This window comes from Notolepis coatsorum (genome assembly GCF_963971535.1).
Source record: "Notolepis coatsorum genome assembly, chromosome: 6".
In the NCBI taxonomy this organism is placed as follows: domain Eukaryota; kingdom Metazoa; phylum Chordata; class Actinopteri; order Aulopiformes; family Paralepididae; genus Notolepis; species Notolepis coatsorum.
In genome coordinates this window covers 32798416-32821882 of record NC_140170.1, presented here as the reverse complement: position 1 = coordinate 32821882, position 23467 = coordinate 32798416, and the positions used below count along the sequence as shown (strand labels likewise).

Genomic DNA, 23467 nt, shown 5'->3' with positions numbered 1-23467 from the left:
GTAATAATTCGTTATTAGCCTAGGAAACTCCGTATCTTGGCTTACCGGCGGCAGTGGACGTGGATGCAGATGGAACACTGCGCGCAAGGCAGTCGAATACGCGCATTTCTGCACACTAATATCATGTTTTGCCAACAGATGTTTTGATAAATTGCTCGTATTGCCACCCTTACTGGCAAATGTTTTGTTGCACTTGTGGCAACGTGCGTTGTATATCCATACTTTCTTTAGAACGCTTCGCTCTATCCGCCATCACGAGTCACGGTGCATGCAGACTCAGAGCTGTCTGTGTCTGTGTGCAGCGCGCTTCAGCACAATAGTATCCAGCTGCAGCCGTTCAGACCAGCGCTTACAAGCCCCGCACATATTGTAAGCGCTGGTCTGAACGGCTGCAGCTGGAAGCATCTCCTTCAGCACGGAGAACTTTCATTAAGGAGTACCCGTATGTAGCACTACTAGCGAGCGACTCGCGAGGAGTGTGTGTAATAATGACTCGCTGTGGCTCGCTTCTCGTGCAGAGACAGAGAGAGGATAGATCGTTTGCAACTTTTAAATAATAATAATAATAATAATAATAATAATTTCTCTAGAGTATCGATAGCAGTACCGAGGACGTCGGAGCTTATAAATACTCCGGTATTTTCTAATATAGTACCGGTTCCCGTTTAAAACCGGGGTCCGGGGGGCATCCCTAGTCTCTGATGATGTTCCGTGCTCTCCGTAAGAACCGCTTCTCGTAGACTGATGAGATGGGGGGGGGGTCTTGTGACGTGAATGCATAGGGGAATAGGAGCGAGTGTTTTAATGATCTGATCTTAATAACTGATCTCCATTTTGACGCAAATACACCAGAATCGTCATTTAGAAATGAGATCGCATAGATGTATGAATCGAGATCGCGTTTTTATCGTGCAGCCCTATTTGCAATTGAATATTTCAAAATGCTTTACTAGTATCCTCAGGTCACATGGGTAGTTGCCTCTTTGACACCACCGGCACCTACTGAATAGCCAGAATAGGAGATGAGCCATGAAGTTTATTTATGTCTATAAATTAGGGTTGGACAGTATATATGGTATAAACGGTATGAATTTGCGCTATGGTATGGATTTTGACTATACCTTCATACCTTGTGACCGGTAGACTAGAGCAGCTAGTCACAGCAGTAGCAATGACGTTAACGTTACTTGACGATTCACTCGACGTTTGCAGTGGTCGTTGCATATTGTTTAATTGTACTGAGTTTTTCTCCACTTGCTCATGGACCTTGCCATATTTCTTCTTTATTTCAGATCCCCATTAGTCACTGCCTCAGCAGTGACTATTCTTCCTGGGGTCTAGATACAAACATATAAAAATCAAACAAGAATAATCAATAAAACAACATAAAAACAAATATCAATAAAACACCAATAAAATATACAAACAAATATAGAACATTAAACAAATCAAAACCAGACATACAAACAAATGTAGAACAATAACAAATATACAAACATATAGAAACAAATCAAATATCAGGCGGCTGGGTGGCATAGCGGAGATTGCGTTCGTCACCAATGCAAGAGACTCCGGTCTCGACTCCCCGAGTCGGCATTGCCTGCGGCTTGGGCCAGTCGTCATACTATCTCAATTGGCAGAGGTAGCGTGTGGAAAGTCGATGGGTGGCGATTGGACGTTGTGGACAGCGACTCCTACAGGTCGGTTGGGTGACGCCTGTACAGCAAAGACAGGAAGTATCGGGGGCAGCGTGAGCCCCCCACGCGTTACTCCTCGCCACTGAGTTCGAGCTGTTGCGGTGAAAAGATGCGACAGGCTGCCTCCTCGTGTACCGGAGGGGACACGTGATGCAAGGCTTCTATCCTCACTACAGCCGACCATTGGGAGGCATAGTCTAGCAACGTTCAAGACAGGGGAGGGGAGAATTGGCAATACGAAATTGGGATGGGAGAAAAATAGAAAATGGGGAGAAAAAGTGGATAAATCAAATCAATAAAACAACAAATATCAATAAAACAACAAACGGAGACAACTCAGAGAAAACTAAAAACGTGCTCAAAAACAGCACGACATTCCATACACTAATACTCTAATACTCCACCGCTCCAAATGTATCATCAAGGACCAGTCGCACCCAGCACATCACCTCTTTCAGCTCCTTCCCTCAGGGAGGAGATACCGGTCAATACATGCTAAGAGTACACGATTTAAGAACAGCTTTTTCCCCCAAGCAGTTAGACTGTTAAACACTCATTGACTGTCCCCTCACGTGCACCATGCACTTACCACTGCACTTGATAATCTCTGATTACCACCCATTATGCACTTTATTATTTAAAATATTCTGTTATGTACAGTGTTATGTGTTATGTGTTCATGTATGTATTATGTACTACGGTCTGTGGGAGCTCCCCTGAAATTTCGTTGTATACTGTGCAATGACAATTAAAAGTCTATTCTATTCAATGTGGAACGCCCTACCCAAAGCAGTAAAGGAATGTGAATCCCTACCCACATTCAAAACCGCTCTTAAAGAGCACCTACGGGAGGCTGCAATTCGAAACTGGCCACCGTAAATGTCCAAACCCCCCCACCCCCTCCTAATAGACGGTCTCCTCCCCACCGTATGTATATATTCTCTCCCCGCCGTATGTATATTTCTCTCCCACCCCCTCCAAATGTACAGTCTCCACCCCACGTATGTATATTTCTCTCCCACCCCCTCCTAATGTACAGTCCCCTCCCCATCATATGTATATACTCTGTCAGGATATATGGGTAACAGTACTGTATATTTGCATATCGTATATGTCACAAATGTAACGGTACTAAATACCTGTATGTCATGTATGTCCCTATGCCATAAATGTCACTATGAATTGAAAACGGGGGACCCTGATGTAAACAAGACCAAAGTATTTCTCTGGTCTGCATCCCCTTAACAAATGTGTGTATTGAGCCGTACTGTATTGTACCCATTCTGCAATCTGTTAAATAAAGTTTTCATTCATTCATTCATTCATTCATTCATTCATTCATTCATTCATTCATTCATTCATTCAGTCAGTCAGTCTATGCTTCAAATTATACTGTGATATAAATGTTAGACCATACTGTCCAGCCCTACTATAAATGCTGTGGATTTATAATAAGTGTATGGATGATAAGTGGATGCCCACTGTACTTGAGTAGGGTGAGTAACCTACATGCCATTACTGCTTTTTATCTATTGACTCATTATAGCTATTTTATTATCTTGAAATAATATAATGGCAAACGGGTGCTATTTGCAGATTTGAGCTCTGTGTTTGTTCTGTTCGCCCTCACCTGCTTGTCCAGAAGCTTATGGGGATAAACCCCTCAATAATCAAATGGTTCTATTCTCTTCTTACCAACAGGACACAACAAGTCGAGGTGAATGACACACTCTCTGAGGTCAAATTCTGCAGCACCGGGGTGCCTCAAGGTGCGGTGAGCTCCCCTCTCCTATTTACACTGTACACCAACGAGTGTAGCAGCAGGCAGCCTAACAATCATGTCCTGACATTTTCAGACGACACACTTATTCTGAGACTATTGAAGGCTGGCGACTGCCCCTCTACTTACTTTAAAGAGATCCACTCCTTTCAGGTCTGGTGTGAGAGACATCATCTCATTCTCAATACCACCAGAACCAAAGAGATGATCTATGACCCCAGAGAAGTGAGAGTACATGACTCTGTGGTAATTGGTGACTGTGATATAGAGCAGGTTGCATCATATAGATACCTAGGAATCCACATGGATAATCGACTGAAATGGGATGTAAATGTTGACGTTCTGTGTTCCAAACTAGCCCAACGACTGCACTTCCTCCGTAGTCTCAGACTGTTTGGTGTGAGCACGGCGATCATGACCACATTTTATAAAGCTGTCCTAGAAGCGTCTATACTTTCCGTAGCCGCATTTCTGGCAGACGCTCTCTGATTGGCCACTGTTGCCCAATCGCGTGACAAGCTGTGTTTTTGCCCATTTCCGCGTCGAACAGCCTGCAAACTACCTGGCGTTCTATCGCCATGCTCTAAGACAAACTCTAACCTTAACCAACTTCGAAAGAGTGCCTAAGCTTAACCGTCGAAATAACTTGCCGTCACGCTCTAAGACAAACTCTAACCTTAACCAACTTCGAAAGAGTGCCTAAGCTTAACCAGTGTAGAAACAGGCGTCGGCCAATCAGAGAGCGTCTTGCCAGAAATGCGGCTACGGAAAGTATAGACGCGTCCTAGAAAGCCTGGTGAGATATGGGATGGCAGCGTGGTTTGGTACGCTCACAATACAGTGTAAGTCGAAGCTTGAAAGGCTAGTGAACGCAGCGATGGAGGTGACCGGAAACACCAAGTATCCGTCACTCTAAAATCTATCTTGGAGAAAGTAGTGGTCAGCCAGGCACAGAGAATTCTTATCTCGAATATGAAGTTCTTCCCTCAGGGAGACTGTTCAGAGCAAGTAGATATAAGAGCAACCGCTACAAGCTCTCCTTCCTTCCTACATCCATCGCTCTCCTAAATAACACTAGAGGTCTATTCCTTTGAGGCACCACCTAACAGTGGGCTGTCACCTCTTTCTTTCTTGTCCAAGTCTTAATCTGTTGTAATTTAATTAGGGCAGGGTGCAATATGAAGCTTTTTGAAATTAGTTGACCTACTTATGTATGGTTAGACCATAATACAATAATACCTAATTCATGCGTGACTACTTTTTCTCCCTTTCCTCTCTCTCTCTCTCTCTCTCTCTCTCTCTCTCTCTCTGTGTGGTTAACGTTACAGTAACATTCATGTTTTTTTTAGGAGCAGCAGTACTGTTAGGCTACTGCTGGCCATTCATCAAGCGAGACATTGCTGATTGTTTATTTATTTTATAAGACTATGACTACCAACTGCCTAGCCAGCCGTGTATCAATCTTGGATGTAATGATAACATTACCACATTGGCTGTTTCGATGGCTCATTGATTTAACTACTGTAGCTAGCAAGCAAAGTTACTTACCGTTCTTTGTGCAGCTTCAAATGTCGAACGAAGTTGGAAGTTGTTGCGTCACCGTCTGTGATTTTTGACGCGCACGTTTTGCATACTGCAGATTTTTTGTTGACCACCACTTAGTTTTTATTTTATCTTATCCACTTTTTCTATTTTTCTCCCATCCCAATTTCGCTGTGCCAATTCTCCCCTCCCCTGTCTTGAACGTTGCTCGCATATGCCCCCCACAGGCCGCTCATAGGGAGGATAGAAGCCTTGCATCACATGTCCCCTCCGATACATGTGGAGGCAGCCTGTCACATCTTTTCACCTGCCAGCGGCGCGGACTCTCATTGGCGAGGTGTAACGTGTGGGAGGCTCACACTACCCCCGCCATTTCCTGTCTCTGCTGTGCAGGCGTCCCCCAACCGACCTGTAGGAGTCGCTGTCCACAAGGTCCAGATTACCACTCATCGACTTCCACCCGCCAACTCTGCCAATAGGGAGGTGTAGTCTGACGTCACTGGTTGTTCCACCCATATAGGGATTCATCATTGGGAAAATGGATTATCGGCTATTGTAACAATTCTGCCGCATGAACAGTGGCAAGCTTTCCATTTTTGCACAAAATGAGTTCCCTTCTACTACTAACATTATTGTTTAAGCATTTTTGGTTGAAATAAAGGTAGTTATAAGGTTTTTAATTTGTTGTAAAAAAAAGAACTACACTTACCAGCAGCCTGTTGTTCACTAGGCAGCCTGTTCAGTGCTGTCGTCTGATCCACGTCACGGCCAGCTGATACCACGCTACCTAGCTAGCTAACGTTAACGTTACCTCGCTAAACGTACTAGACGTTAGCAATGTCTACTGTCGTTAACAATTAAAAAATTGTGGCATGTAGAGGCGTTTCGGGACCGAGTAAAATGTACAGGTCCTCTTCTCAGACCTGTGCACTGCATGCATCATAGCTAGCTACACGTCACGTCCGGCTGATACCATGATAGCTAACTAACGTTACTGTGCAGCTTTACTCCCGCTGCTGGGGTGAAGGGATGGATAGGATGCCACTCAGTTGTAAAAAGGTTTTAATTCTTTTCTCCAACAGGTTACAAACCTTGAAACAAAACACACATTCAATCAATAACTACCACAATACTACTATCATTCTTAAAACAAATCGCTTACACACATTCACCAGTCCTCACTCGTTTCCCTTCGCTGCTGTCAAATTCCCCGCAACTTCTTGTTTACTGTTTCACTGACACCACGTGACGTATCTCGACCAATTACAGCCCACTCCTCGCTACGTCCCTGGATCACATGTGAAATGAATACACCTCCATTCACAACTTTAACCAAGCATACAGTGCCTCCATACATCCGAAATGACAATATAATTATAACCATAGCTCAACTACCACTAATCAACATTCACATAAACGCACAGCATAAAAAACAACACAAAAAAAACATTACTTATTTACAAACACAGACTAAAGTGCACCTAACCTCCACCACCACAATAGAAAGCTGCACACCTCCCACTTGGTATCCTGGTCTTTAGACCCAAGGAGACCACAACAGATAAACACTCTCCCTTGGTGGTGGACACAAGCCTCGGAACAAAGTTCCTCGGACACAAAGTTCTCGGAAGCGGCCCCAAGCTCCCAAGCTTCGAGGACAGACCCTCTTTTTGAAGATGAAGAAATGCCCCTTCAAGGACAAAAATGTCACATATTTATTTTGTTACAGCTTGAGTTTGAGATGTAATGTCTTCCATTTATTCTGTGAAACTGAAATCTCAGTTCCATTGCTAACAGGCTGTTGTAGTTTCCAGCTGTTTCAGAGAGCTTCTGTGCTCACATTCCATTCTTCCCAACTGTGCTATTAGACCATTGTTCTCTTCAGCATGTTTCAGCCTTTCAATTGAGGCAGAATCCATGACATGGGCAATGGCTGCATCATTCTCCTTCAGCTGTTGACCGAGTCCAGCAAGTAATTCCTTTCTTTGACTTATTTGAACGTTGATGCAGTTGATTTGCTCATCTTTGGCTTGCAATTCATTGTGTAGACAATGATGTTTGTTAACTGCCTCTCTCACTTTATCTGACTCTTTATGGAACTGTACGTGGAGATGCTCCACTTTCTCCTTCAGGGCAGAGGCCCCTTCACACTCATCATGGTGGATCTTCTCTCTCTCCTCAAGACTGTACTCAGTCATTTGCAACTGTGCTGATACTTTATCCAATTCACTTTTTAAAGAATTAATCTCAGACTGATGACTTTCTTGTGACCGTTTCATCATAGTATGTAAAGAGGCCTTTTCTTCCTCTAATGCAACACATTTCTCAGCCATGGTTAGCGACAAAATTGACAAATCTTTATCAGCACACTCTTTGCTTGCATCAAGTGCTTGGCCTCCCACTCTGCTCTCTCTATGGCTCCACCTCGGATTCGCCACTTGTTCACCGCTCGGCGGACCCAGCTGATGGCCCCCCCACAGAGCTTGGCCAAGCTGCTGAACCTTACACACAGCCTCTCTGGCATTGGGCAACACCAGGGTTTCGAGCGCCAGACTCGAAACCTCACCAGATTGCTTGGGCTGACTTCTTTCACGCCTCCCACTTTGACCGGACTGAACCCATGGCTTGAGAGAGAAGCCTCCAGCGGGGAGGATCTCTTCCACTCCTCTCGGGACCTTGTCCAGTTTCTGAGCCCTTTTTCTTTTGGTGTTTACCAGCTCGCAGGAGATCTCCTCCACCGTGATCGCTTTTGCTCTCATAGAGTGTGCAAAATGAGTCTTAGAGTTGTGGATTGACATCTCCATCTCCTCAAACAGATCAGGGTGCGTTCCCCCCACAGTCTTCCCTAGCGGGCCGTCCCACAGCACCAGATCTCCCACTCTCTTCATCCGCTGTGGAGCAAGCCGACCCTCCCGGTGGCTGATCAAGAGCTCGATCTTCTCTGGCCGGACCAGCTCCTCCGTTTTGACTTCTGGGAAGAATCTTTTAAGCTGCTTCGGGCTGACTACTCTGCCTGCTCGGGCGATTTCATCCAGGCCATAACAGACTATCTGGTGGGGACTCCATGTGTCCTCTGAAATACGCATCCTGACCTTGAGCAGGTACCTTTCTGTCTTGACTCTCACTTTCATCCCACCAACTCCATGCACAACCAACGTTATCTTCTCCCCTCTCAGTCTGAGTCTTTTGGCAGCTTGGTGGGTTATGTAGTTGGTGTCGGACGCAAGGTCTACTAGGGTCCCAATAGTTTGCCCTCCGTTTGTCATGACCTCCATGATCATCATAAGCACAGGATGCTCCCTCAGGCCATTTTTTCCACGGAGACTACCACCCTTACTGCTTGTGCTCATTGACACTGTTGTTTGGTTGGTGAATGCCCTTAAAATCTGGTCCGCTGCTTCGGGGGAGACGTTAGCAAGTGCCTTCTGTTGCACTTCTGAGAGTGTTCCCGTGTTTACGCCGCTTGATTCAACCCTTTGCTTTCCCATTCTCCTCTCCTCTCCTTTTTGCCCTCCTTCTGCAGAGCACATGAGGTAGTGGTGGTCGGAGGTCTCTCCCTTTTGGCAGCACTTCCTGCAAAGGAACCTGTCGCTGCATTCTCCATCCCTCTGATGGGATGTCAAACATCTCTGGCAGGCTTCATTCCTTTCGACGACGTCTCTCTTTTCAGCCAGACTGAGCGCTTTAAACCTTTTGCAGAAGAAAATTTTGCCTCCGTGCTCCTCATCTCCACACACGCTGCATTCTTCTCCAGTCGCAACCATTCCTGTTGCTTGTGTGAACGTCTTCCACTCTGGCTTGCTTGGCTTCTCGAACACTTCTGAGGGTCTTAGCTGCACCAACGCCTCAAGGACTACTTCTTCATTTTTTAAGAATTTTAGGAGAGCGTCAAAGTGGCCTTCAGGGGTGACATTGTTCACAGGTGCAGCTTTAAAGGTGAGCCAGCTCCTCAGCTCACATTCAGGCAGTTTGCTTTCAATAGCTTTGATAACAAGTGGATTCTTTATAGCTCCAATATTTCCTAAGTCTGTCAGGTCAGTAAGGGCCTTCTCAACAGCTTGGATGAGCTCTATTGTTTTTCTCGGCTGGTTACCTTTTGCCACCGGCAACTTCTCCAACTCTTCAATTATCTGAATAGCGATGGTGGTCTTATTCCCGAACCGGTTTTCAAGGACCCTAAACATATCATGAGCTGTGTCGTAGCTTGAGAGCCTAACGCCATTGATGATTCTCTCCTCCACACTGTCTAGGAGCTGGAATTTCTTTACTTCGGCTGACCCAGATGGATCTCCCTGTCGCTGGAGGTTTTCCCAGTCTCTTCGCCAACGGTGAAAGTCTCTCATGCAACCATTGAACTTTGGTAGCTGTATTGGGTGAAGGCGAACTCTCTGTATGGCTGCTGCTTGTGAGCCTCCCGCTTCCAGGCTTGCTATGCTAGCGCTGTGTGCTACCTCCCATGCTTTCCGCTGCGCCTTAGCCAGCTCGGCACGCTCTTCTGCGGCGGCCTCTGCCATTACCAACTGGATCTCAGCTGCCTTTTCTCTGGCATCTGCGGCCCTCTCCTCAGACCCAGCGCTAACTTCGGCTGCCTTTAGCCTGGTCTCGGCGGCTCTTCTTTCAGCCTCAGCGGCTCCTTTTTCAGCTTCTGCAATGTCGGAGGCGGCCTTTAGCCTGATTTCAATGGCTCTATCAGCCTGCTCTTTCTGGACCCTGCCGAATTCAACCACCCACCTTCGCCAGAGGTCAATCCTCTTGTCCTCCAGTACTTGCAGCTTTTTTCTAACCTCGCACGCAGCGCCTTCAGGGATCCACCCTTCCCAGACAGCTAGCAGACTTTCTGCCTTGGTGATGAGAGATTCCAAGAGTGTGACTTGTTCTTTACCATTTTCGTAGGTGATTGTTTCCAGGTTAACTTCTCCCGCACCTTCATAGCTTCTTTCTGCCCGTCCAATGGCTGCTTTTAGCTCGGTCTCTGCATATTTTGACCAAAGGTTGGAATGGATTGCCTGCTTCACCTCTTTTAATGTTGTATCACACTCTATGGTTACCCTCTTCAAGTCTGCTTTGGCTTTATCATCCACAGCCTCCATGTCGCCTGCTTCATCAATCAGACAGGCCTCACACACATAATTAGCTGCATGAAGCCTTTCTGCGTCCTCAGAAAGGGATTTCCACTCACTTTTCAATTCCTCCCGCAGCATAGTTGGCGCCATTCGCAAAATGCTGTTGGCCTTTCTTGTGAAAGCTGCCTTCACTTTGGCCCTCTCTTTCTTTAATTGATCCATTTTTATTTCTTTTTATTTATTTATTATTCATTTGACCATAAAATAAATAATTGTAATAATAAATAACCTAATAAATAATAACCTAATTGAGCGTACCCGTAACTCCTTATCTACCTTGTGTCTTCCGCCCTCTCTAGCTGCCTAAACTAGCTCAGAAGCTACTTCCCTGACTATCCTAGCCTAACTAGTCTTCAGCGGCGTTACCAGGCTCACCAGAGGTCCCCCCAGGGATACCGCCCAAAAATGGAAAACAATACAAATAAACAAAGTGGAGTAGGTTTCACCTTCTCCCGCCGGCTTGCCACCCAGGTACACTCAAACTAAGCTAAAGGTCTTGAAATTAGAGGGCTACTAATCAGCATACACCTTTATAATATGATTGGCATCATCGCAGGGCTAGTAAACAAACTATAGTTTTTATCCTCAACTGGATGGGGGACCCTGATGTAAACAAGACGAAAGTCCTCTCTGGTCTTCATCCCCCCAACAACCGTGTGCACTGAGCTGCACTGTATTGCACCCACTCTCCAATCCGTTAACAAAATGCTCAAACAAACAATCAACTGCCTTCATTGCTTGTCCACGTTAGCTTTGGTATGCTATTTGATAGCCAGTTTCAGTAGCTTGGCATTACTCCTGATCGCATTTGAAGTTGGCACTGACATCTGTCAAACCAAGTTTTCATTCATTCACTCATTCAGCTGCGTTAGCTTCCTTAGCTGTGTTAGCTGCTTGCATTAACATTTGAACCAGGTGAAAGTTCCTGCTCGCTGACCCGTATGGTCTGATGCGCGAGTTATTCCATTTACAACGACACAGGAGTACCTCATATCCCTCGGTTATTTTGTCCTTGTCTGACGGCGCGTTTCAGCCACTCTTCTGCCGCCGCCCGTGGTTTGTAACTGTGCAGCTTTACTCCCGCTGCTGGGGTGAAGGGATGGATAGGATGCCACTCAGTTGTAAAAAGGTTTTAATTCTTTTCTCCAACAGGTTACAAACCTTGAAACAAAACACACATTCAATCAATAACTACCACAATACTACTATCATTCTTAAAACAAATCGCTTACACACATTCACTCACCAGTCCTCACTCGTTTCCCTTCGCTGCTGTCAAATTCCCCGCAACTTCTTGTTTACTGTTTCACTGACACCACGTGACGTATCTCGACCAATTACAGCCCACTCCTCGCTACGTCCCTGGATCATGTGAAATGAATACACCTCCATTCACAACTTTAACCAAGCATACAGTGCCTCCATACATCCGAAATGACAATATAATTATAACCATAGCTCAACTACCACTAATCAACATTCACATAAACGCACAGCATAAAAAACGACACAAAAAAAACATTACTTATTTACAAACACAGACTAAAGTGCACCTAACCTCCACCACCACAATAGAAAGCTGCACAGTTACAAACTCAAAAACCTTATAACTACTACTGTTGTGTCCATAAGTTCCCTGGCAGAATACTTTGTCTGTGAGGACAAAAGTAAATAAGAACGATATATATAACGCTGTATAGCATATTCTCTAAAAAGTATACAAAGAGGAGATGACCATTTTAAATCAGGGCATGTAGAGCCCGCCGTAAAAACAATAACGTTATAAACTATACACAATATGTACAACGAAACAATGATTTACATTAGTATTTACAGTGATTTAATATGCAGTGAATACAAATAATGATAACGTGGTTGTTGCTTTTAGAAATGGTGTTTGGCTTCATCTGATAAATGGATATGATCACCAGAGAGATACTAGCCACAGATTCAGGGTCAGTTATTTTCCCATTGTACGAATTGTTAAGCTTATCGAATGCAGTGTTAATTTTGGCAGCTATTTTCATTTTAGTTTTAGGTTTAGTCAGTTTTAGTCAACTAAATATCTGAGCATTTTAGTCTTAGTCAGTTTTTGTCTCAATTTTGTCTTTTTTGTTTTCGTCTAGATTTAGTCGACGAAAACGGATGACATTTTTGTCTATTTTTAGTCAATGGAAAAAAACTTGTCAGAAATAGTCAACATGGAACATATTCTGATTTAAATTGCGTATTTATTTTTTAACCTAGGGGAATCTGAGTCGGCTGCACAAGTAATACACAGGAAGGGTGCACTCACTGTCGATCTGTGAATGGAGAAATAACTTAATAAGACATTATCTCTTGCCTTGCTCACCTGGCAGCGATTTATTTTAATGCTAAATATTAAATAACAGTAAAAGCAGCCAGTAACAGTGTCAACAACACTAACTAACAGGATACTGTCTGTGTTGTAAACAAACACACAGTAGTACAGTAGTACCGGTAGTTGAACTTGAGTAGATAATAGTAGTGCGTATAGTACACACAGTGGCAATCTGATTGCAATCTGCTTGCATAAACATATAAAATGATAAATCACATTTTGAGGTTTGTGTGTAAAGTGCCACATGGTGATGGAGGAGGTCTGGTTAGGGGTTAGAGTTAGAGATGGTCTAGAGGTCTGGTTATGGCCTATTAACCAGACCTAGACCACCTCTGACTCTAACCCCTAACCCAGTGCTTCTCAAACTTTTTCTGTCAGGCCCGCCTTTGGCGGACCAAAATATTTTGGGGCCCCCCCCCCCTCGCCCCAACAAAATAGTCATGAAATGGGCCATGTTTAAATTTATTGAAATAACACCAATATCGTGACCTTTCAAATTGGCCCTATATTTTGTTTTCAGAGCTGTCATGGATGAAAAGCCAGCTTCACACAGACACTGTATGTGGTGCTGAATGGTATCAACACCTTAACTGCTGCATCATGAGATACTTGGTGGGCCATGAGATGAGATAATAATAATAATAATAATAATAATAATAATAATAATAATAATAATAATAATAATAATAATAATACATCTATTTTATATAGCGCTTTTCCAGGTGCTCAAAGACTCTTCACATGGGCAGGAGAGACAAACTATGGCAAAACAAAAAACAGAACAAAACAGAACAAAAATAATACATTATACAAAATAAATACAATACAAAATAAAATAAAACCGACAGAATTAGAGGTCAAAAGCAAGATTGAAATACTTGATTGAGATACTTGGTACTCAGCACCACACTCTGAAACTAGCTCTCCAGGTGGATGTATCAGATGAGATTTCAAAGAGTTCTTCCAAGAGTTTGGATGGAGATGTGTCAGGAAGCTTTGTCTCAATGTTGTCTGTAAAGTTTTTTTTTATCCAGAGTAACTTGGTGATCCTTTTCTGTGTTTTATTAAATAATGATTTTCAGATTTTGAGAAATGGTATTTTCATGGAGAACAGTGCGGCTGCAACAGATAGCACTTTAGTGATAATTATTTGTAATACATTTTTTTTTTCTTTTTTTTTTTTTTATAAATCTCAAGGCCCCCCCACTTTGAGAAACACTGCCCTAACCAGACCTAGACCACCTCTCTGACTCTAACCAGACCCCAGGAGTATATGTTCAGCCTTATTATCTTCTGGAAATAACAAGCACTGATTGCAATGAAGAGACCCTTTTTGGACCATATGTCTAAACCTAAGGTTACTTTGCGTGCCATGGACAAGCTGTGCCTGCATTTATCTTGTTGTTCCACTATCCACATACACTTTGTCCACCAGGTTGGATACTTTAGTCTTTTTTGGCACTCTGAACCTTTTATCAAATGTTCGCAACATCATTATGAAATCCTCATCTTCCACTGTGCGTGCAGGGAGTGCTGAACCTTTAGAGCTGGTCTAGGTCTGGTTAGGGGTTAGAATTAGAGGTGGTCTAGGTCTGGTTATGGCCCCTATTAACCAGACCTAGACCACCTCTGACTCTAACCCCTAACCAGACCTAGACCACCTCTGACTCTAACCAGACCTAGACCACCTCTGACTCTAACCCCTAACCAGACCTAGACCACCTCTGACTCTAACCCCTAACCAGACCTAGACCACCTCTGACTCTAACCCCTAACCAGACCTAGACCACCTCTGACTCTAACCCCTAACCAGACCTAGACCACCTCTGACTCTAACCCCTAACCAGACCTAGACCACCTAGGCTCTGACTCTAACCCCTAAGTTAGGTTTGGTGATGGTCATTGGTCAGTGCTGGGCTGCTGCTGGCAGCGGTTTATTCTATAACAACAGGATACTGTAAACTAAACACAGTAGTACTAGTAGTACACACTGATTGCAATCTGCTTGCATAAAAACATTATGTAAAATCACATTTTGAGGTCAGTGAAGTGCCACATGGAAGAGGTTTGGTTAGTGGTTAGTGTTAGAGGTGGTCTAGGTCTGGTTAAGGTAACTTAGGGGTTAGAGTTAGAGGTGGTCTAGGTCTGGTTAGGGGTTAGAGTTAGAGGTGGTCTAGGTCTGGTTATGGCTAGGGATGCCCCGATCACGTTTTTTGCCACCGTTACCGATCACCGATCATCTTGAGCCATATCGGCCGATACCGATCCGATATCGATATTTTTTTATTAATTTTTTTTATTAATACAATATATATATTATATAATTATACTTGTAGTTGTATTATCTGCGAGATATCGCCACCACGCAACAAGTCAAAATGCTCGCTATCTCCACTGTCTGTGTGTATACTCTGCTTTGATCAAATCACATTCAGTATGCCCTCAGCAGGCTCTGCAGATTTACCCTAGACTCTGCAGATATACCCTACTCCCTCAGCTATCCCCGTTTGTGACTGCGATGCAAGCCGGGGCTCGAATACGCATCGAATGAGTGTTATAAGACATTGATATCAGGAGCTATCTGTAGCTACTGCTAGCCGGCTATATATAACGTTAAGACAACGTGAGCTAACAGAGGTATCATACACTAGTACTAGACTATTGCTGGAGCATTTGTTGATATCAGGAGCTATCAGTAGCTAGCCGGCTAGATACCGTTCGGTTAGACAATGCCTCATCATGTATTAAACTAAAAGTGAATAGTTGACTGGGTCATTTTATAACGGTAGCTAACGTTAGCTCATGGAGGTCTCGTCCCACTAGACTAGACTAGACCCGTGTTTACATGCATGCGGGAGGGGCTGGAGGAGGAGGAGCAGACGCCGCAGCTCTGTGTGCAGCTCCCGGTGTCTAAGACAGAACTCAGCGAGTGAGATCGGGTTTGACGATCGGCGAAAATAAAGCATTATCACCAATCACCGATCGCACATTTATACTGATTATTGGCCGATAACGATCGGTGGCCGATCGATCGGGGCATCCCTAGTTATGGCCCCTATTAACCAGACCTAGACCACCTCTGACTCTAACCCCTAACCAGACCTAGACCACCTCTAACTCTAACCCCTAACCAGACCTAGACCACCTCTAACTCTAACCCCTAACCAGACCTAGACCACCTCTGACTCTAACCCCTAACCAGACCTAGACCACCTCTAACTCTAACCCCTAACCAGACCTAGACCACCTCTAACTCTAACCCCTAAGTTAGGGTTGTGACTTAGAGGTGGTCTAGGTCCGGATAGGGGTTAAGAGTTGGTCTAGCCCTTTACATCCATCTATCTAAATAATAATAAATTATAATGAATGCTACAATAACAACCTAAATTAAAATGTTAAGTTTGTGTCAGTGAAACTTTCAGTCTGTCTGTAAAACTGAACTGAAAACGTAATGAACATATTTTGACCAGTCAATGGATAAAAGCAATCTGAACCTTACTCCTCCCAAATATAATGAACATATTTTGACCAGTCAATGGATGAAAGCAATCTGAACCTTACTGTCCTGTCCTCCTCCTCCCAAATGTCTCAAACACAAAACACCGTCTTTGATATCTGGAAAAGAAAATGTCAGCATTACCAGTAACTGGAAAGTGGTAACCATTACCGCATTCACAATTGACTATTTAGACTTGTTCTTGTTCATCTTGAGAAAAGCACTTTTTTCCAATATGTCTCTTGCTCTGTTGCGGCGGCCATTTGAGAGGTAACCAGTTACACTGAAGACACGTTCGGCAAAGGCTTGGGATGCTGGCAACGCCAGGAGATCCAAGGCCAGAGGTTTCAGATGTGGAAACACCATAGGACTCTGAGAAATCCAGAACTCGATAGCAGATTCCTCAACGTCTGTGTTAGCACTAGCAGCCTGGTGGTTGGACAGCCCTTCTTTGTAGTTCAGAATCTCCTGTCTAATGTTAGTGGTCTTGGGCGTCTTTGGCCTTGCTGGACGACTGGCACTGAAAAACTTGAACCTAGGCCGCTTTGCCAAGGGTGTCTCTGCTGAAGCCATGTTTTCCAGTTCCTCATCATCGGTCACCTGCTCCACTCGCACTTCCACTCTTCGGGACATGCTGTGAGCAATGTAGTCTTCTGCCTTTCGTAGAAGATCCTGCATTCCCTCGTCTTCATTCTCAATAAGGGTCTCAGCTGATACATGGGGGTCAACACAACATGCTGCTGCAGCAAGAGGAGAGAACCTGACGGCTGTGACGTCAAGGAAAACGCTGAAACGATTGTGCATGTTGAAAAGCATCTTCTGTGCCAGTGAAGCTGCCTCTCTGTAGGTTCTAGCATGAGCTACATTGAATTCAGACAGATGACTTCTGAGATCCAAAAGAGCAGCGCAACGAGGGAAAGGGATTGGGTGTCACTTTGCAGCATCTTTGTGTGCTCAGCCAATGGCAGTAGAAGGTCTCGCAGCATGCCAATCTTCTGCCACTCACTGGGCTGCAGGCTGTCCCCGCTCATGGATTCTGCTACAGCTGTGACGTGGTCCTTGAGTTGAAGACAACGCGCCATCATGGCGTGACAACTGGACCATCTGGTGAGACAGTCTTTGAGGAGGATGAGACCAGACCTCTGCAGCAAGCGCTCTGTGGCCACAGATGATTTGCTGAATTGGTTGACCAGGTGCCTTGTTTTGTCCAGCAGTCTTGGGATTGAGGCTTCCTTGTTCAGCAGCATGTTCACTACAAGCTGGAGGGTGTGCACAAGGCATGGGCTCCTCTCCATTGCTCCATAGGCAGAGTCGTCCCTACATGATGGAGATAAGAAAAAATACAAATGCATAGTTTAATGATCCATTTATTCTTTTTAACTTATTTATTCAATTCACAATGTTTAACCATTTAACGTATTAACTTATTTATTATGTATATGAAATTCAATTATAACCAGTTACCTATTTATTATTATTCAAATGAATATAGAATTATTTCAACTTCAAGCATCCTCTCCTTCCTGCAGCACATCGTTGTTGTTCTCCTCAATGTCACTCCTCAGAAGTCGTGGCCTCTTCTCCTGCAGTACGGAACGGGAACACAGCCACCATGGTGCTGCCATTGTCAGTGATCGTCGTGAGGATTTTCTCTTTTGGGATCCCCCAGGCTTCTATGCACTCCTCCACAAGCGCACTTATAGCTTGAGCAGTGTGGGGGTGAACCATTTCCTTCAGGTTCAGGAGAATATGTTCAGGCTTATTGTCTTCTGGGTTGAAATAACAAGCACTGATTGCAATGAAGGATGCAGTGAGACCCTTTTTGGACCATATGTCTAAACCTAAGGTTACTTTGCGTGCCATGGACAACCTGTGCCTGCATTTCTCTTGTTGTTCCACATACACTTTGTCCACCAGGTTGGAAACTTTAGTCTTTTTTGGCACTCTGAACCTTTTATCAAATGTTCGCAACATCATTATGAAATCCTCATCTTCCACTGTACGTGCAGGGAGTGCTGTGCGGCCGATCCAGGCGGCGACTGCCTCCTCTCTGCTTAGTTGCTCGAGGGAGTTCTGTTTGTACAAGGCGCCAAAGAAATCACCTGTGGATGGAGGCTTTGGCTGTAGTGTCTTGGGTTTCTTCACATCTGCAATCTAAGACAGGAATAAATAAAGTCAGAACAGATGCAACTTCTGAAAAGTCTAACTCTTCCACTATAGGTCAGAGGTTACGTAGTAGTACCTGGGACTGTATATTCTAGGGTGACCATATTGTGATTTCCAAAAAAGAGGACACTGCCCACTGAGTGCCCACAGCCTCAAGATACTTAAAGTTGACTCAAAGATGCCTTATAATTTTAATATATTTAAAGTATGCCTCCTCTGTAACTATGGATATAAAATTATTATTTATATAACAGAATTATATCTCTATAACCAAAGTTACTCAACATGCTTTATTATGCCTAGTTATCTGACAAATCTCAAGAAAATAACTTAAAAATCAACCTATAAATAACAAAATAGCTCTTTTCTTTCAAGCCTTACTAAATATGAATTCATGTTCTAAATAATACCTCTTTCTGTATAAAAAAATGCACCTTTAAAAATTTAGCTTCGTATCTTTTCAATGTAATGTAAATTATAACAGTAACCTCACAAAGATACGAATTAATAAAGTAACTAATAGTAGTAACTTAAAGTGTAATATATCCACCACAAATGGCTCCATGATATACTAGTCCAGGGAACAAAATAAGTACGCGCCAATGGCGGGCAGATTTAAGGTTTGGCGAGTAACAATGAGACGTGTGCCCGCCACCTGGCGAGTAACAAAATAGTTCATATCGATACTCTTATTTTGAAAATCCTGTGGCGGGCGGGTCTCATTTCCGCCCCAAGCGCAGCTCCAGCTATAATAACTATGGCTCCGGCAGCTAGCAACGCTCAGTTCATATCGATACTCTTATTTTGAAAATCCCGTGGTGTCGTGATTCATATCCGCTCGGCTCACAACACAGCAGTACTCATCTCAGTAGTAGCAGCAGTAGCGTCTGGAACACGCACATTGCAACAGAGCAAGGCTAGTGTGCCTATTTCACCACCCAAAACAAATCCCTGCTGTTTTATTCCGCAACGGGTCAAATGCATATAACATGCTTTGCAATCCTCGCCATTCCTTTATGACCACGTCGTGTTTAAGACCGGAATTAATGTTACGTTAGCATAAGCTAACAACAAGCTAAAACCCTGTTCAGAGCGATACAGAGAACAGCAGAGTGGGGACTGGGAAGGAGGGGGGGGGGGGGCATTCTCCCTTCTGTATGTGTGTGTGTGTGTGTGTGTGCGTTTGAAAAGATATGATGGAGTCAGGCGAGTATATTATATTGATAGTAAATGTACTGAGGGTGGACAGATAATGTTGATATTTAAACATAAATACAATACATAATAAATGTATGCATGATCATCATGCAACATAAAACAATTACAGGAACGGTTTGGGAGAGGAAGGGGTTTTAGGTTGCGTGTTCCAAAAAAATTTACTTAAAGTTTAAAGCTCAATATATCAAAACGTGGCACTTTATAGTGAACAGGAGGTCTATTTGTATTAAAAATAATAAATAGTTTTTCATTTAAATGTCTGGAAGAGCTAAAAAAAGAAAATTCCCCTAAATTTCTCATTTAGGGGCACAGACTATTTTTTAGTGGCACATTTTTTAATAACAATTTTACCATTATAGTGCAAAAAAATATGTTCCTCCTGCCTCATTACTTATTTAACATTTAAGTGCGTTTGTTTTCAGGTTTGTATCTTTTATAATGAACCAACAGAGTGTGTAAATCACTAATAGAACAAAAACAACAAACTGTGTGTGTGTGTGTGTGCGTGCGCTTGTGTAGTGCTCCTTGAATGAGATCACCACAACACACACGCACAACCATTGCATTAATCAGGAGGACAAGAAACTCTCCATACCTTTTTGTTTCACAATGAAAAGTGCTTTATAAATAAAATGAATTATTATTATTGTAAATAACCCCATGAAAGGTTTATTATTTGTATGGGTAATTACCTGCTTCTTTGTGATGTTACTGGTTTCAGGGTGTGCCTAAAGTGATCAATGTGTTGGGCCATTTATAGAGATCTATGCCAATTAATGTTTATGTACAGTATATCCGGGACTTTTTTTTATAAGAATTGAGAGGCCTACTACGGTATTTGTTATGTTACCTTTATTTTGAAAACCGTGTTGCGACGCAACCTTGTTTAAGTTTGCGCTTTTGACAGTGAAATGTTCAGTTCAACTTAGCTCGAAGGAAAGACTGTAATCAAAAAGGTTTAATTGACCCGTATGAGGCCATAGCACTTACGGTAGGACTTTGATTGTTTATAGAAGATGAATGTAATACTATGCAAAACGAGAAATAAACAGTGATTTTACCAGCAGTAAGTTGCAAGCCACTTTCATACGGGGAACCGTGACAATTATTAGTATTATCTTATTTGTATATTGTCTCATTATTAGATAGATAGGTTGATACTTTATTGATCCCTGGAGGGAAATTTAAGTAGACAGTATTTCACGTCCTAACACCAGTGGGCTACTCACGGCTGAACGTTAGAAGTGTCCGTGTCAATCATCACTGCCAGGTCCGACTTAATTTAATCGGCTATGGTCTCCACATCGGACGTGGTTGTCATAAGATGGACTGATATCCGCTCTGTTGTTCTTGCAGAGCAAAATTAGCAGCTTAAACTTATTGAAAGGAAGTTCACATTCAGTTTCGATTTGAATGTTTGCTAGGAATTATGGGATTTGGTGTTGGATGTATGGACTCTACCAGACGGGGACATGGTATTTAATCGCACGATAGACTACAACTACCAAGTATATAGCGTGACCCAGATTCACTTCACACGCAAATCTTTTTTTTCCACACACGGATCGCAGTAAATTCATTCATTGCCGACAGATTTTTTCACATCACCGCAGCGCGGCATTATGTCTCACTGTACAGCCCTGGTTGTAGGCTAATGTTTTACTATTTGTTTGTATTAATTTAGGAGTGAAATGCGAATGAAGGGTTGAAATCACTACTCGCAAGGTTGCCCCCAAATATTATTTACCACTCGCACGGGCCAAATTAAGGGGCAATTTGCGATCATCTCGTCGCAGTGTACAGCCCTAATACATGAAGAGAAATTTCGTCCTGGTTTTTGTAAATTACATTTTTGTGTCCTCAGTTGTGGTCAACGATATGTAATTAACTATTTAGTCGCGTTAGCGTCACGTGGTCTTCAATAACGTGACGTCACGTCTCGTTGTCGTCATGAAAAAAAAAATTGGGAGAGGAAGGGGTTTTAGGTTGAGTGTTCCAAAAAATTTTACTTAAAGGGGAACTATCTTATAAATGGCCTTTTTGAGTGTTTAGCATTGTTTCCTAGCTATGTGAACTTATATTAATATGATCTATGTCTCAAAATTCTCATATTGGCGCATTCTTCCAATTCTCCTCTCACAATATTCACCCTCACTGAACTGAGTCATTTGAAAATGTGCGCGATATGTGATGTCAGAGAGACACCGCTGCATGTTAATGTTCAGGCGGGGCCGAGCCGCGCAGTGGTTTAGGAGCCCAGGCTCAAAACGGCTCGAGATCTTGAGGTAGAAAAATGCTGTTTTTGAGGACTTGATTAGAAATACAAAACAATGAATAAAAAAATATATATATATTACAGAGGTGTTCCATAGACTCACAGGAATTGTGTAAAAGTGCCCAAATAGTGAAAGAAATAGTAAAATAGTTCCCCTTTAAAGTTTAAAGCTCAATATATCAAAACGTGGCACTTTATAGTGAACAGGAGGTCTATGTGTATTAAAAACAATAAATAGTTTTTCATTTAAATGTCTGGAAGAGCTAAAAAAGAAAATTTCAAATTATATTTTCGTTACCTTTTTTGAGTTGATCTAAATGTTACTGATTGTGTTAAATGGGCTTATGATATCATCTCTTATCGATTGCAGGCACCTGCATTGTATCGTATCGTGGTAGATATCGGCAAATATCGTATCGTTGTCCAAAGAATCGATATCGTATCGTGATGAAACTGGTGATTCCCACCCCTAGTAGAGTCCATACACCCAACACCAAATCCATAATTCCTTACACGTAACGTGTCTGGCTGTGTGATGTTGACTTGTCAGCATGAAAATGACAGCCAAACATGGCACTGCAACTAAATAACACATACAATAGGCACATTTGTGACTGTTACAAATATAACACGTTTTATACTTGTGCTACAAGATTTTGGCCTGTGCTACAAAACTGTATGGACGTATGGACTCTACCAGACGCGGAGATGGTATTTAATCGCACGATAGACTACAACTACCAAGTATATAGCGTGACCCAGATTCACTTCACACGCACATTTTTTCCCCCCACACACGGGCTATCACAGTAAAAAAACAGATTTTGTCATAGCACCGCAGCGCGGCATTATGTCGCACTGTACAGCCCTGGTTGTAGGCTAATGTTTTACTATTTGTTTTGATTAATTTTGGAGTTAAATGCGAATGAAGGGTTGAAATCACTACTCACAAGGTTGCCCCCAAATATTATTTACCACTCGCATGGGCCAAATTAAGGGGCAATTTGCGATCATCTCGTCGCAGTGTACAGCCCTGATACATGAAGAGAAATTTCGTCCTGGTTTTTGTAAATTACATTTTTGTGTCCTGAGTTGTGGTCAACGATATGTAATTAACTATTTAGTCGCGTTAGCGTCACGTGGTCTTCAATAACGTGACGTCACATCTCGTTGTCGTCATGAAAAAAACCTTTGATGAAGATCTTTCGTCATCATTATCGTTGACAAAATTAACACTGATCGAATGTAAGGGAAATCTGATCCTAGGTCTGCGACTAAAGCCAGGCGTCTACGCTGTGGTGACGTCAGTCAGCAGTGCCAAATAGCAGTGTAGTTTCCCAGCGAACGAAAACATAAACGTTGTTATTTTGCTACCTTTACGATTAATTGCGAATATTTTCATGTTGAGCTATAGATTGTGGATTAGGGCTGACCCCTATTAGTCTATTAGGCAACTAATCGGTCGAAAGGAGCCGTAGTCGACTGCCAACCCCTTAGTAAAAAATAAATAAAAAATAAAAAGAATTTATAATAAAAAATAAAAATCTTTTTTTATCATTCTTTCCAAAAGAAAAGAGGCCTAGAAGCGTGGCTAATGCTAATGGCACACATACCAGAGGCTAACTGCCTACGAAAACAGGCACAGAGGCACTGAAAGAGGATTTCACCCATCTAATGAACAGACTAGACAAATATCGAGATGTATCCATCAGTGGACCAATTGCATGCTTTTGCAGAGGACAAGAAGCCTTCAGTCGACTCCTTCAGACATTAACACCCCCCACAGCCCAAATGGAATGATAAAATAA

At 43.0% G+C, this 23467-nt stretch overlaps 1 long non-coding RNA gene across 1 annotated transcript in view; it reads left to right on the top strand.

Annotated features, from left to right (window-relative positions):
- LOC311230382 overlaps nucleotides 1-23467 on the top strand; it is a 77311-nt gene that overhangs the window by 16801 nt on the left and 37043 nt on the right. The window contains exon 2 of the long non-coding RNA XR_014619799.1: nucleotides 3399-3466. This is a non-coding gene — a long non-coding RNA (uncharacterized lncRNA). The remainder of the gene's footprint in view (nucleotides 1-3398; nucleotides 3467-23467) is intronic.